Source organism: Cebus imitator, unplaced genomic scaffold (genome assembly GCF_001604975.1).
Source record: "Cebus imitator isolate Cc_AM_T3 unplaced genomic scaffold, Cebus_imitator-1.0 Scaffold566, whole genome shotgun sequence".
NCBI classification, from domain to species: Eukaryota; Metazoa; Chordata; class Mammalia; order Primates; family Cebidae; genus Cebus; species Cebus imitator.
The window spans coordinates 1,094,218-1,111,130 of NW_016107881.1; the positions used below are offsets into that span (position 1 = coordinate 1,094,218).

Here is a 16,913-nt window from a genome sequence, read left to right on the forward strand (position 1 = left end):
AATATTCCCAGTGGTTCTACTGTGCAGCCAGGGTTGGAAACCATTGTAAGTATTTGGAGAACATTAGGGTTTCCCCCACAACCAAGTCTGCTTATTGAATGAGAAGGAAGGGAATGGGTAGACCACAATCTTTTCCAACCAGTTTCCCAAACTGCATACGAAAAACTACTTGTTCCTTGAAAAAGAAAAGGAGTCCAAGGCTAAATATATTTCAGAAAATCTAACTATCTTACCTGGAATTAAAATGCTCATTAGAAAATTTAAAACTTTAAGAAATCCCACAATTCAGAAATCTATTTAACTTATTTGTTTCCAAGACCTATTTGACTATAACATTATGAAAGAATGCTTCTCCCTCGAATGGTTTCTATTCTTGAAAATGAATTATAGCATGGAGCAATGTCTCTCAACCTTTTAATGTCCGCAGCACACTTTCGAGTACTAGAATCCCTACCAGTGGCCTTGAAGGGGAAAAATGACTCAGAGGAGCAGTAAACAAGATAGCAATGATTACAAACCATCACTAATGCAACATAACAATATTTACAGTGTCTAAACATGCATGCATTCACAGTTACTGCATTATATTATTTTATCCCCCTGAAATGCTGTTTTGTGATGGAGCTACATGCTTCCCTAATCTCTCCCTCTCATACAAGCACGAGGCAAAGTTCTTACATTTCCTAGTGAACATTGGCACTGATCTAACACTAAAACATGTCTCTTACCTTTACTCACATGATGTGGCATACCATGCAAGATCCTGTTTGATGCAGATATGAAAAATGAAAACCTATTTTAATGTTTATATAGACATTTTTATTCTCTTTGAATACAGAAAGGATGCACATTTTGCAAATTTTATTTGGTCAAGGCATAAATTAGATGAAAACAACAGGGCCAAATGATACCATTATAGAATCTGGGCACTGCTAAACTCTGTGGTGTATTTGAGAGGCACATAATTGGGTTTCTTTAATCCAGGCTGCAGCCCATTATATTCCTTCTTTCACAGAGAATTGCATGTCAGAATAGCCATGGAGGGGGAAAAAAAGACATCATGATAACCCTGTTTTTCTCAAACTGTTATTTCGAAACCTGCTTGATAGTACAGTCAACTCTGCAGTGTGGTTATTTAGTAAAGGTGAAATTATAACATTACAACATTAAAGAGTCCTGACTTGTACTTTCATTTACAACATTACGACATTAAAGAGTCCACTACTTGCACTAGTATCAGGAAAATCAATCTAAAAACATTTAAGTCACTTGAAATCTGTAACTGCCCTCCCCAACTCCATCATAATAAATGATAATATTCATAATATTAAATATAGAATATTTATCTTAGATAATTTTAATGACAAATGATGCTATGAACCCTGAGAATAAAATTTGGCTACAGTTCTCCTTTTTTTGCCACAACTAGATTAATACATGAGTTTTACTATTTTTACTAGGTTAAAGAGTCAAGCTAGAAAAAAGAAAGAGCGAAAGAAAGAATTTGCATACCCACATGCACAAAAATAAATTTTGGACTAATTATTTAACTAATGCAACTATTAAATGGATTTTTTTTACTTATTTAAAAAACATCAACTGAGGTTGATATGTTTTTGTCTTAGTGCTGTGTTGTGGTTATAATGTTGATGTCTTCCTCTTTTACAGTGTTAGACAAATAATAGGTAATCAATTAAAGTACAATTTATACAACTGATGGGTTGAAAAAACATAATATCAGAAGGCAAAATCATAGTTCATTTCATTGCTATGAGAAAGCTAAAAACTCAACTGTTTATAAAATGAGCTTGAGTCTAGTTGTAAATTCTGTAAGCCTTTCTCATTAAAAAAAATATATATAGTATTAAAATTTCCACTTACTAAAGGCTCTCAGGCCTTCTAATCTTAACATGTACCAAATGCCTATTGAGGAGTTTAGTTACATAGGAATCTTGACTACTGAGGTCATGCAGAATCTGGGGCTGTTATTTTCACCTGTTAAAAAATATGAGAGTCAAGCTGTTCTTTTAAGCAGTAGGTTTGTTCTTCTTAAGCTGTATTGCTATATAAAACAATATTAAACTGTATTGTCTCTTTGAATATGAGTCAAAAAGGAAGAACGATGATAATTTTCCTTAGAAGACTTTATATCTCCTCCTCCAACACACATACACACAAACAGGTAAGTAGAAATTTTAAAAGGAACAGAATAGTAGTGAATTAATAAACTAAGTATTTCTTAAACACAGTCATTCACTTGCATTGTAGACATTACTCTAGTGAAACAGATCTAACTGACTGAGATAAATGTGAAGAGAGGTATCTTTATCATTATCTTATTCAAAGGCATTTTTCTTATAGTAAAGCACAAATTAAATCTTCTATACAATAGCCTTCACTAATTTCATATACCTAGTTCCAAAGTTCATCATCCAATAAGAGAAAAAATATTTTTCTTTTTTAAGGTAGCACGCATTTATCTCCCAAAAGGGTCAACAATTTCTGGCTCCAGACTCTAAGGCATACTCTGGCTTGCTCCTCAAAAGGCCATGTCATTCTTATACAACTTAATCAGTGGCTACACAGAGAAAAGCAACACTGCAATTTTTCTGATCATTTTAATGAAGACCCCTGGCTATTCAGTCATTGAAATATAATTGACTTGCTCTCCTCTTATTTTCATAATAGACACTCCAACCTAGACCACGTTTATTTGGCTATAAGAAATGTCAGGAAGAATTGGAACTTTTCTGAGTGTCCCCATTAAAACTGAAAACATGCCACCCTGCCTTTTACATGAGCTGCAATCATTTTGTGTTGGTCTCATTATGCAACACAACATGCAAATATTCCAGTAGCCTTCTTACCAAACTGCAAGACCAAGAAAATAAGCACATCAAAAAGTCTTATTTTATCTGTCCTTTTTTCTTACAATTTATTTGCCCAATGTTTAGAAAAATAAGCAGCATAAATAAGTATGTGTTACTGTTGTTACTGATTTTTAATAAGGTTGCAAAGTGAGACTTATGCCTTTCTACTTAATGATTAATCTATTTTCATAAAATGCAAAACTTATCTTCACGAAATTATTATGTTTATACTGAGAGATTTAGGTTTTCAAAAGTGATATGCAAAATAAATTACTGTAATCTTTGAAACAATATGAGCCCCACAAATTATTATTTTATATTTTTTAGTTTACAAACTTAAATTATTTAAAACTTGAACAACCAAAACTGTTTGATAATAAGGAATTTTAATCACAATATAAATTTAAAAGTTAGCCCACCATGGAAAAATTATTTTCATAAATCCCTATAAAATAGGCTAAGCACCTTCTTATCAGATACTTTTTTCTTAACACAGAATATTCAGATTAGAAATGTCATTTATCAAATAAATAATTATTATTCCATTCATTTCTATGTCAATTAAGATAAATTTCTATTTGCTTTTGGCAAAAGTGCTGGAGGAAAGGGATTCCCATACTGTTATACTTTTGGAGGGAAGTTTAGCGATACTTGTTATTCTAATGGGCATTCCCTTTGACTCAGCAATTCCACTTTCATAAATATGTTCTCTAGTTGAACAATTGCATATATATTCATACATTTATACATATACACACCTGTGCGCACACACGCGTGCGCACACACACACACACACAGTTTACCCTTGAACAACTCAGGTTTTAACTGTGTAGGTCAACCTATACTGCAATTTTCTTCCACCTATGCAAACTGGAGACAGAAAGACCAACAGTTCCTTCTCCTTGTCTACCTCCTCAGCCTACTCAACATGAAGACAATGAAAATGAAGACCTTTATGATGATCCACTTCCACTTAATAAATAAACATATTTTCTCTTCTCTATGATTTTCTTAATATTTTCTTTTCACTAGTTTATTATAAGAGTACAGAAAGTATATAATACATATAACATACAAAATATGTGTTAATGACTGTTATGTTACCGGCAAGGCATCCAGTCAACAGTAGGCTATTAGTAGTTACATTTTTGGGAAGTCAAAAGGTATACATGAATTTTCTACTGCACAGGGAGCCAGGGTTGGAGGGCGGTGATCAGCATTCCTAACTCCCAATTGTTCAAGGGTTAACTGTACACACAGATTTTTGTACACGGAAATACATTTACTCAGATGTTTGTTACACCATAGTTTATATTTGGAGATAAAAAATACCAGAAGTAAACCAAGTGTCCCAGAGGAAGGCTGACTAGATATGTGATAACTTATTCATATTCATATAATTAAATACTATATGTCCAGTAAGTGAGGTAAATATAGATATTACTACTGGCACAGATACTGGTAAGTGAAATATAATGTTGCAAAATTATATAAAATGTAGCCTTTATTTTGAAGATAATATACAGGTTAAGGTATGCATTTAAAAATTTAGAACTTAGGGAGTCCTACTCTATATTGAACATTTACGATTCATTTACGCATTCAGCTAATTATTTTAAATATTTATTTATTTATTTATTTATTTTTGAGACAGAGTCTCTCTCTGTCACCCTGGCTGGAGTGCAGTGGCACGATCTCGGCTCACTGCAACCGCCGCCTCACATGTTCATCAGTTAATATTTATCAAGCACATACAATGTGCCAAGTCATCTTATAGGTGTCAGGAAACCTAGGGAAATAGACAGTCATCAGTGTGTGATCCTTTTAAAATCAGAAGAAACAATACAATTCCTGGAATTTCAACTATTTCAAAAAAATAAAGAACTGACAACCATTCATCCCATTACCCCTGTTAAGAGGCTTTACTCCTTTTTTCTTGTCTAAAATTTGCTTTCATGTTAACCTAATTACAGCCAGTTTTGTTTTGTTTTGTTTTGTTTTTTTGAGACAGAGTCTTACTCTGTCGCCCAAGGCTGAATGGAGTGCAGTGGTACCATTGCCACTCCCTGCAACCTTGGCCTCCCAGTCTCAAGTGATCCTTCCATCTCAGCCTCCTGAGTAGCTGGGACTACAGGCATGTGCCACCACAATGGCTAATTTCTGTATTTTTTGTAGAGATGAGGTTTCACTATTTTTCCCGGGCTGGTCTCAAACTCCTGGACTCAAGTGATCCACTGGCTTTGGCCTCCCAAAGTTTTGGGATTACAGGCTTGAACCACCACACCCATAGATCTTAATATAAGCTATCATTAAAGCAACCTCTATTAGGTCCAAATGTCTTATGAAAAATATTGTATTATATTTTACCATCCATAAAACTTAAATACTCTTGTTATTAAATATCTGAATGGGCAATGGAAGAGTAATGAATCGAAGAGTAATGAAGTGCACTTGTGATTTCATTACACATACTTTATTTGACAGTAATATGATAATTATGTATACATAAATATAACTATGTAGCCATACACATGACTATTTTCACAAAGCTTAAATAATAACTATAATTATTTTCACTCATGAACCACCAGATAATAATAAACTTATGGGTCTATAATATTTCAATACCTTACTCAACTTACTACTAGCATATATTAGAAGATTTTCAGATTGATACTAATATTGTAAGATTATAGTAAATTTTACAGATGAGTTCATATCCTTTGCAGGGACGTGGATGAAGCTGGAAACCATCATTCTCAGCAAACTAACACAAGAACAGAAAACCAAACACTGCATGTTCCCGCTCATAAGTGGGAGTTGAACAATGAGAACACATGGACACAGGAGGGGAACGTCATACACTGGGGCCTGTGGGAAGGTGGGAGGCTGGGGAGGGACAGTATTAGGAGACATACCTAATATAGATGACGGGTTAACGGGTGCAGGAAACCACCATGGCACGTGTATACCTATGTAACAAATCTGCACGTTCTGCACATGTATCTCAGAACTTAAAGTATAATAATAAAAATAATAATTTTTAAAAGAGCATGGTTAATTGTATTTAAATGCATATGTTTCTTATACAATGTATAAATGCTAGTATTAATTCATATGCTTCAATTTTATTAAAATCTAGTAAGTATGTATTCTCTCAAAAATTTCCTAGTATGAGGTATTTTTTCCTTTTTTTCCCTTTAAATTAATAAAAAGGATTTAAAGAATTATTCACAAAATGTCTTTGACTTCAATAAAAACGCACACCTATTAAAGGTAAAATTTATAGACAGTACTTAGAGTTCTTATTCATAATGTTCTGAACATATTATAACTAACCACCATCAGGATGGACTAACAGACAGATACAAAATATAGAAGGGGAATAAAAGCCAAGAAATAAATTCAAATACTTACAAAGCAACATCATAATGTAATAGCTATGGTCCCCTGACAGTGAGACTAATCATTGTGAAAGGACTTTACACTTTAAACATCTATTCGGAAAGTGGATTCATTTACATTGTACATATATTGCCTAGCCCTGAACTCAATGCTAAAGTACTTGTGCTATAGCTGGCTGTGATTTATACAAATTTCACTAGATGGCAGTGTGGGTTGAGCACCCAAATGTTTACAAGTCATCTCTTCATATTTGACACCATACTAAGAACATTACACAACTGGACTCCTTGTTACCATCAAAAATAGATCATGGCCGGGCTTAAGCTCAGGAGTTAGATACCAGCCTGGGCAACATGGTGACACTCTGTATTTAAAAACAACAATTTTTCAAAAGTGTTTTATGAATAAAAGACACATCACATAAAAACATAATAAAAAGACAATGTAAGGAGCAAGAATTTAAACAAAAAATACTCTGAGCACATTTGCTTTGCTGTTTATCTCTCACGGTATCTCAGTCTTGAGGGTGCTTAAGACACATCTGAGAAACTTATCTAGAATTCACATTCCCAGTCCCGGCTCCCACCCTTGAGATTCTTAATCAGAAGATCTGCAACAGAATAGAGCTCAATTTTCAAGAAATATTTAAGGTGGTTCTAATACAGCTGGATCATGAGAAACACTGCTCTAAAACTTGAATCCCCAAAGAAGTGGCACATTTGTATCATCAGCTCCAAACCAGTTACTCCTGTGACCACAATACCCAGCCCCATCCCCTCCTGCATTCTCCACACATCTGAAATATTATATTCAAATATCAGCACACTAAAGAAATCAGAGCAAGAGTAGAAACTGTTTCTAGCCTTGGCTACAACTCAAAGACTCATCCCTTCAAAAATAAATTTAGAAAAATGTATTGCCAAGCAGAAGCCCCTGGATTGCAATGAACTTACTATTTGCATCAACTATGATAAAATTATGATTTTAAAGGTGTTTGTCAAACAATTAACTCCTGAAACAAAAACAGCTGTACCAAACACTTTTGTCATCTACCCATTAATCTGACTCTTGAATTGAACTTCTAAAAATTTTTCTACATATGTCTTGCATTTCTCTACTTTTTGTCCACACAAAGCCATCCCTTCCCACATCCCCCCTGGCCCATAGTTCTCCCTGTGTCCTGTTCAGCATTCACCACCTGTCTCTGTTCACAACGTATCACGTCTCACCTCCATCTTGGCTTCTCCCATAAAGACCTAACATCTCAAAACAGGCACATGCCTGTAATCTCAGCATGTTGGGAGGCCAAAACAGAAGGCTCACTTGAGACCAGGAGTTCGAGACCAGCCTGGGAAATATAGGGAGATCCTATCTCTACAAAAAATAAAATTAGGCATGGTGGCATATGCTTATATTCCCAGCTACTCAGGAGGCTAAGATGGGAGGATTTGCTTGAGTCTGGGAGGTCAAGGTTGCAGTGGGACCCATGATCATGCCATTGCACACCAGCCTGGGTGACAGAACGAGACCTGCCTCAGAAAAAAAAAGAAGAAAAAAAAAAGACCTAAATATCTCATATTTTCCCACTTGAGAATCTGGCACTAGTGGCTGTCATCTGTAATGTTTACCAATTCATATCTAATCTTGAAAGAATACTGTAAGTGGCAGATTTAAAGAATAAAGAATCTTTACGTCAATCCTAAGCAACAGTGATTATAGTTAACATTCCCATATTGTGTTTAATTACTAATAGAAGTAGCCTCAAGTATTTCACCAATTATCATAGTTTTTATTGACTGTGGGTAATTCATTCTACTGTGTTTCAGTCATTTTCATCTACTACTAGAGTTGTTTTTGTGTTTTGTTTTGTTTTCTTGTAGAGATGGAGTTTTGCCACGTTAGCCCGGGTGGTCTTGAACACCTGACCTCAAGTGATCTGCCCATCTTGGCCTCCCAAAGTGCTGGGATTACAGGCTTTTGCGCCTTATAATATAGGTTCTGAATTAACTTTAATATCTGCTGAAATGCAACAAGTAGCAAAACTTTATGGCCTTAATCAATACTGGAGCTCAAATTACAGTTTTGCCTGGGGATCCAATGAATTTAAACAAAATTATCTCCTATAATCTTAGGGGAGATAAGAACTGAACATAAACTAGAAGACAAACAGGTATGCCTCACCTTTATCTTAATTCTACATAGTCATAGCCACCATTGCTATAAAATATTCCCAGTGGGCATGGAAACTCTGACCCAATGAGTAATAAATTAAAATTAAATTAAGTCTTTGGCACTTACGAAATGCTTGATCAAAAGGGGACCCGTGAACCTCCCCACTATCTCTGGTTAAAAGTTACTAGGGCCCAATGTAAATAAAAATAGGGCCTTCAAAGATTGAAACCCATTATTCAAAACCTATTTAGAGGAGATGTGACTATCCCCACTGCGTCTCAATAGTATAACAACCCAATTGGCCTATTCTTAAAACTGGAAATAGCAAATGGCATCTCATGGTGAATTATCACAGCCTTATTGCCACAGACTCACCCATTAAAGTCTTTATACTCAATATTATTGGAATTACTGACACCATCCAGCAAGCAAATAGTAGATACTTTGCATCCACAGATTTGGCTAATATGTTCTGCTCAGTGCCTATTTCACCAAACTCACAGCTGCGGCTTGCTTTTTCTTCCCCAGGAACACAATACACCTGTTCTAGGCCATCCATGAGGTACTGCCATGGCTCTGCCATTGCACACAGTCTCTGCAGGCAAGAATTCAACCGCAGCCAACTTTCTCAGTAACACAGGTATGGCATGACACAGATGGCATCCTCTACTGAAAACATTCATTGGATACACTCATTCAGGACAAAAAAATACATAGAACTTCACAAAACAGAGATGTAATATCGCCCCACACATAGCACAAGGCGACATCATCTCAGTCAAATTCTTGAAATTATTTGGTAAGCTGAGGACTTGGATCTGGCTCTGACTTGATGTGCCAGGCTCTGCCTTTGAGACGTTGTTCTTCCCACCCTACCTGGGCCCTAATTCCCATGCTAGGCTGCTCCTGCCCCACACCTATAAGGCCCTCCTTGCTGTGCTCCACACAAAAGGTTTAGTACTGAATTTTTCATAAAAAGAAAGAAGAGGTAGAGGAAAAGCTACATGTTACCTTTAAAATGAAATAATTTTTCAAGTTGTATATAAAGAAAAATTAAGCCTTATTTTCTTAAAGTTTAATTTATTTTTCCACCTAAAGTGAAAAAGAATTTTTTAATCAGATGAATGAAACTTCTTCAGTCTTTATAAAAAATTGCAGCCAGAATTGAGCTGAGTATCTTTACTCTGCTGTAGTCCAGAAGATCAGTACATCTAAGCAGGAGATACAGAAGGATGTGATCAGAAGAAAGGGACTTTTATAGTCATTGGAAAATAATTTAATATTTATTAGGTACTTATTTAATATTTATTAATCATTATCAAGTTTAGTTTCTTATCCATTTTAATAAAACTGTTTCTATTATTGTGGGACACCAAAATAGTGAGATAAATCTTTACTAAATTTGGAGGGCATATTTGGGGCAGACTTACTTGAAATATAAACTCTGTGTTACATATTCAATTTCTTTGAAAGCCCTAGGTTTTTATTTATAACATCTAACAAAAGTATAGAGTTTCTTATGTCATCTGATCAGGGAATACATGTACTATGTGTTAGGATGCTGAGGAAAGAAACAAACTGTGGTTTCAGATATTAGCCCCAAATCAAACATCACAAGTACAGACACTCTCCATTACCAATTTGTGATTCAGCTGTTTCTTATGTGGACTACTCCTGACATCGAAACAGGCAGAATGGAATGGTTGCCTATGGATGATGATGAGATGAAGTAAAAGGAAATTTTTATTTCATTCTATGTGATTACTTGTATTTTCTTTTTCTTTTTTTTTTTTTTTTTTTTTTTTTTTTTTTTTTTTTTTTTTTTTTTTTTTTTTTTTTTTTTTTTAGTTTTAAGGAGCAGGTAGTTTAATAGGCGAGAAAGAAGATGAAAGGAAGAAAGAAGAAGCTCACCTGTACAAACAGAGGGAGGAGGGGTCTCCAAAGCTGAGACAGGGAACCCCACTTTCAGATGATTATCTTATTTTCTAAACATTATCCAATACACATTACACATGTACTACATGAGGAGAAATATTTAATAGCAATAATAGTCACTGTCTATTTTAAACACTGTGTGTTCCTACACGTATGCCTGAAGCCAATATAATGCAAGTGATGTGTTTTGCTTTTCCTCTTCTTATTCCCTATAATATTTTTTCTAACTTTCTCGTAGCACTTTCACATCTTGCTTAATATATACCTTGACATTATTTTTCTTCCTGAATAAGTGGTAAAATCTTTGAATCCTGAGATTGGATTTTAATCATCTGTATATCTCCACCACCATGAAACACATTATCTTACAATATGAGAGAAGATAAACAAATAATTTTCAGGAAAAATGAACGAATAAATGAATGGCTACTGTAGATTAAATGAGGTTAAACACTTTTTTTAAGGAAAAATCCATTGGTAGTGTCTATACTATTATAGGTATACAACATCCAAAAATGCTACATGAGGTCAGCATTTCTGGAAAGAAGGTGGTTAGGTAGATCTGAACCGGGGGCTTCTAGACTGCCAGAGGAAAAGGAAGGGGGACCTGGCAGTACAGTGTTTACCACCAGGGGCTCAGCAAGCCTTCCAGCCTAACTGCCTGCTCATCTACTGCAGCTCCTGATTTCAAACAGGTGAGCCAGAGACACTGGCCTCTTCTTGCCTCAGGTATTTCCAGAATCATTGTAATTGGTAAAGCTATTATGGGAAACAACTTCTGTGCAGGCATAGTGAACATCCACACTTGTTTCACAGAGAACTGTTCTTCTCAACCCAGGGAAAAAAAACTCCACAGTGAATGCCTTATGACCAAGCTCTTCAACTCCCAGAAGATCTCCTTTACCATGGGTAATTTCTCTGTGTTTCCAGCTCAAATGAAAACGTTGTTGGTTCACGTTTCCCCAGCATTTCTTTTTTATATTTTAGGCTTCCCTGTAAAAATAAGATTTTAGCTCTAAGGGCAGGCATTTGGACCTTTCTGGCAGTGACTCCTGCTCTGGGCAAGCACACTTGATGATCATATGGTACATGGTCCCTCCTCTCATGACCATCTGCTAAACTGGCTCTCTGCCCACTCACAAGCTCACTGAATTGTTTCACTAAGACACAGGTGCCAGGCTATCACGGGTTTAAACGAGCAGCCGACATAATACAACAAAATATTCCTCTTCTCTTCAGGAAGATCCTTCCCCCATGACAGCCTTAAAATAGTGCCACTACACGGCTTTTGAAGCTTGATTAAAGCCAGAGACATAGGTGAGCCAAAGATAGTGTTGTGAGAAGAAAACCCTGAGAGATGAGTGCTCACAGAGGAGAACAACAGTGACTGCAATAGCTGTGGTGCAGGTAGAGGGCTGGGGTTAACCAGAATCCTAGGAATCTGGAAGGAAAGAAGTCATCGCTTCAAGAATATTTAACTGGGTCCTTAAAAATCAAAGAAGGAGATCTAAATTGTGTGCAGAGAGGAGAAGTAAGCCTGCCACTCGATGAAGAGTTCAGTCAGCCTCTGAATCTCGAGGCTCTTAAGAGTTAGCCTGGAATAATAATAATACTATGTTATTATCACTATGGCAACGTAACAATCATTTCAAATCTTAGTTGTCTAAAACAACAATAATTTTTAAATTCTCAAAAACTTGGGAGCAGCTCAACTGGCCAGTTCTAACTCAGGGCCCCTTGGGAGATTGCAGTGAGTGGAGGCTGCATCTGGGTCCTCTCAAAGTCTTCTTCACTCACACATCTGGGCTGGAAGGACCGGAAGATCTAGCAGCTGGAACTTCTAGAGCTCCTCAGGCATTTGCCTGTGTCTTTGTATGCTCTTTCCTTATGGTCTTTCCAGCCTGGCAGGTTCAGGGTCACCAGACTTCTTATATGGTATCCCTAAAGGACTGTGGCCTGAGACAGCGAGCCAGGAGGAAGCTGCATTGTGATGTAGGCTTAAAAACCAAGTTGTGTCACTTTCACACATTCTATTGGTAGGCAGTCACAAATGTCTATCCCACCATTTCACGGAGAAATGTCAACATATGAATTATAATAAGAGCATGGAGGGTGAGAGATATAACTCCCATCTTTGAAAACTATAAGCTGTCATGACATATGAAGTTGTTATAAGGATTAAATGATATTATTCACGTTCAGTTTATAAACTGTAAAGCACTATACAAAGTTATAATAGTAAGAATAAAATTGTAGGTTTCTCTATTATAGAAGGTAATTTCTAAAGATAAGGTGAAAGGGCATAATGAACTTTTAAATGGAATTAAGACAGTAGTAGTAGCACAGAAACCATCTTTATTCAAAGATTTGTGGTACATTGTTTATACCAATAAATTTTTAGAGGTTTATATGTTTATTTTGTCATATTTTTTTTAAAAAAATCACCTGCCTTAAGAATACCTTTTCCTGCCTTGATGCAATGGTTCACACCTATCATTTCGGCACCTTGGGAGGCTGAAGTAGGAGGATCACTTCAGGTCAGGAGTTTGAGAACAGCCTGGACAACATTGGAAGACCCTGTCTCTACAAAAAATGAGAAAATTAACAGAGTGTGGTACCATGCCCCTATAGTCTGAGCTACTCAGGAGGCTGAGGCAAGAGGATTGCTTGAGCTCAGGTGTTCAAGACTGCAGTGAGCTATGATGACTACTGCACTCCATGCTGAACAATAGAGCAAGACCTTGTCTCAATAATAATAATAATACCTTTTCCTTTTTTGCAGTCTAACGGAACCTAAATGAAAATCTTATATTTTGCCACTAACTAAACAGAATACATATTAGGGAACTGTCTTATTTGGGGGTTCAAATGATTTCTAAAGTTTCTATAAGTTCTAGGAAATTGGAAGTCTAAGAGCCAGTTGGATTCACCTTACTAATTCAATGCATTAAATTTGTAAAGTATTTATTTATAGACAGGTCTCAAGTATCAACTTTTGATTTACAAATATGCTTACATTGAAGAAATAACAACACAAATAGAAGACAGTGAAAGAAAGGAGAGAGAAAGATTGACCCTATCTAACTCTCTCTGATTGGGTGGGTTCCAGAAGAGAAGGTCTTCCAGGGTTCAGGATTCAGTCCCCTGTAAGGTGAATCCTAGAAAAGAGACTGACTGAGACTCTATGGTCTGCGGATCCCAGGAAATGCACCTAGCTACTGAAAGGAAACTGGGATCTAATCCATACCTGAAACCTAATTTCCAAAAGTTATTCCCCTGTATACTCCCTCCAGGTCTTAGGCCCCCCTAATAAGATAAATATATCAGAAAGGTATAGGTTCCCAAAAGGTTGTAACTATTTCAGGCTGTCATCACTGTTAGTATTAGAGAAGTTTTCCCATCAATTGTTATTAATCAGAATTACTGAGGTGATATTTTCAAATTAAAAAAGCAAGATGCAGAATAGAGTATGTAACCATGTCTATAAAAGAAAATAACACATATTCATACATATATATATTCATTCTGTAAATAAATAAATACTTGTCCAGTGAATGTATATGTTTTCATGTACATAGAATATCTCTCTGAAAAGATACACACAAAACTGGAGGCCGTTGTTGCCACAGCAAGGAAAACTGAGGGACTATGAGAGAGAGGAAGGGAAGGAAATCTTGCTTTCACTAAATTTACTTTTGTACTTTTACACTGTGTACCATATACATACATTACCTATTCAAAAGCTTGTTTGAAGCTACTCTGGGATAATTAGTGGCCAGTATACTTGCAAATGAACTAGGATGGAGTGCTATGATCAGAGAAAGAACCTCAGGCTCTTCATGCTTTGCTTCTTTCTCACACTAGGATTGCACAGGTTTCTATTTTAACTGCATATAAAGTCACATCATAAAGACTTTTTAATTTTATCATCTTAGCCAGGGTTCCCTCTGAAAATAAAACCTGAAGCAAAGGCTTAAGTACAAGCAGTTTATTTGAGAAGTGATCCCAGGTTGCAGAATGAAGGAAAATGTAGCTAATATAGGAGGGAAAGTCTCTCCCTTAGGGGTTCATAGTTGGCCATCACTATGCTTTCCTCAATCGTGAGGGAATGTCTGAGAAGGTGTCTCAGAACCTGACTGGGACAAGAGAGAATGGGATAGTTTTTCATTGGCTCCTATCCCCATTGGGCAAGGTTGCTCCCAAAAGGGTTGTATTTGCCAGTACTACAGGATTTCATAAAATGTTCTACCTGCAGGTGTCACAGAAACCCCAGACAAAAAGCAAGTGATGTGCCTAGTGCAGGTCTGAGGTAAGGCACTGATGGGATGTACTGAGACTGCCTGAAGCCTGACCAGACCTGGTCACCACAGCAGCAGCTGGAATGAGATGGAAGACAGAGAAGCACCCAAAACATTTTTAAGAAATTCCTTCTTCAACAACTTTCTTTATCAATTCATTTTTTATCCGTCTTCATACTGTTATTGATTTTCTTTCCCTAGCCAGAAAAAGAACAACAATCATGCACTTTTTTTTCCAGTTTTTCTTCTCTCTTTCACACACCACAGTTAGTTCATAAAATTTTTTTGTTTTACATTTTTTACACCAATGTAACAAAAAGGTGGGAGGGAAGGGAGGCTGGCAGACAGTGGATTTTATGCCTATAAATATGGTGACGGGGAGGAGGACAGGGCCCCCAGGTGAACAAAAACCACACGGTCGCTATGGAAATGTGGAGAGAGCTGAGAGCAAGGTGTGGCGGAAGCAGGCTCGGAGCCGGAGGAGGGTGGCTATGGGGCTTTATTCTCAGGGAGAGATGGCGCTGTGCGGTCAATGATGCAGCTGTTATGTGACCTGTGGGGAGGGAAGGGACGAGGGGAGGGAGCAGAAAACAAGTTTTCTAAGAAAGGACTCTAACGAGTGCACGGCGTCTGGTTAGCGTAAAGCAGAGGTTTAGCATTGCTGCTTTCTCTTCAAAGCCTCCACCAGGTCATTCTTCAGAGCTTCTTGTTTTGATTTGTCTGCAAAAGCCTGCACAGACCTCAGCCCGTTGACAATATCCTTTGTTTTTCCAAAGTAGATCTCGTTCAATGTACTTCCGATTTTATTTTCCATGTCCTCTACCAGACGCCCGATGTTGGCTATGTGTGGGGAGCAGTCGCTCAATGTTTCATCTTTCTCCATCTGTCTGGTGAGGCTGCCTCCGAGGTACATGGTGCCAGAGCCGGATTTGTTGGTCTGCAGCCACAGCATCACTGTGGAGGTCAACTTGTAAGGGGCGGTGCGGCCGCTGGATTTCTCCTGCACTTCCACCACGTGGATGGAATGCCAGCAGCCTTTGATCTTCTTTGATCCATCTCCAGCCTTCTTTATGAGGATAACTCCAGCAAAGCCATGATCCAGATCCCAGAGGTAGACAGATGAGACTCCGCCTTCAAAATACAGGTCTCGGTACTGGTCAAAGGCATTGTTGGCTTCCACCTCCCCCTTTCACAGCCGAGCTGAAGGCATGGCCCCATCCTCCAAGGGAGGGTCATACTTGTTGCTCCACGGTGACCTATAGGAGTCCCCATCTCTGTTGTAGTCACACAAAAGGTAATCCTTTTCCACAACGTTGTCTCTGGCAATTTTCAGTGGCTGGTCAACAGAAGACAGGAGATCCTCACATAGACTGGGGACCAGGTCAATCAGGTCGCTGAGGTTTTTCTCGATTTGCTGTGGAGGCAGGCGCCTCATTAGGTCCAAGTCACAGTCCAGCTGTTGATCACTCATGGTGGCAGCGGCGGCGGCGGTGGTCCCGGTCCCAGCATCAGTGGCTCTCCCCCACCGCAGCAGGGCCCGGCGCTTCCAATCATGCACTTTTAAGAGGAATTTAACATGTAAAAACACTATCAATGTGCTTGTATACATAAAAAATATTTCTGGAAGGATACTCAAGATAACTTGTTTTGTTCATTTCAAAATAAAATCAGTTTTTTAAAAAAGTTAAACACATACAAGTTAGCATCATATTTCAGAAATTTTGCCAGATATAAAAAAAAAAAAAACCACAGGCATTTGATTAAAGATAGAGGTTTGAATGTATACATTTACCTCCATGCTGTCTGAAACCCCATTAAAATGAGAGTAAAGGAATATTTTTAAGTATAAATCCAAGAAGCAAAGAAAACAGAAGATGATAAAATAGCAACAAAATATTGGAAGCTGGAAAGTAGATGGGTGAATGCTAAGTGACCCAGCAGGCTGCAGAATGCTGAAACCTGTGTCAGTAGTGGGAGAAACCAAGATGTACATTGACTTACCTCAGAACTCCAGACATACTCAGGAATTACAGGGATGGGTACCTATGAAAGTGGAATGAAAAAAGCTAAAACTAGGAGAGTTACTTTAGTTACTTTAATTTAGTGTAGGAAGAAGTTAGAGTTTGGAGTCCTGTCTCATTCCATGCAGCTGGGAACTGACCCTTTCCCATCCTAGTGGAAGGTAAGATAATAAGAGAAACTCTACTCCGAAGTACATCATGCAGAGTTGGGT

General features: G+C 37.3%; 1 pseudogene across 1 annotated transcript; it reads right to left on the minus strand.

Moving 5' to 3' along the window:
• Positions 1–14,947: 14,947 nt before the first annotated feature.
• On the minus strand, positions 14,948–16,226 carry LOC108294166 (annotated as a pseudogene). Its single transcript, XR_001820937.2, has one exon. The product of XR_001820937.2 is annotated as an F-actin-capping protein subunit beta-like (transcript).
• Between the last annotated feature and the right edge of the window lie 687 nt (positions 16,227–16,913).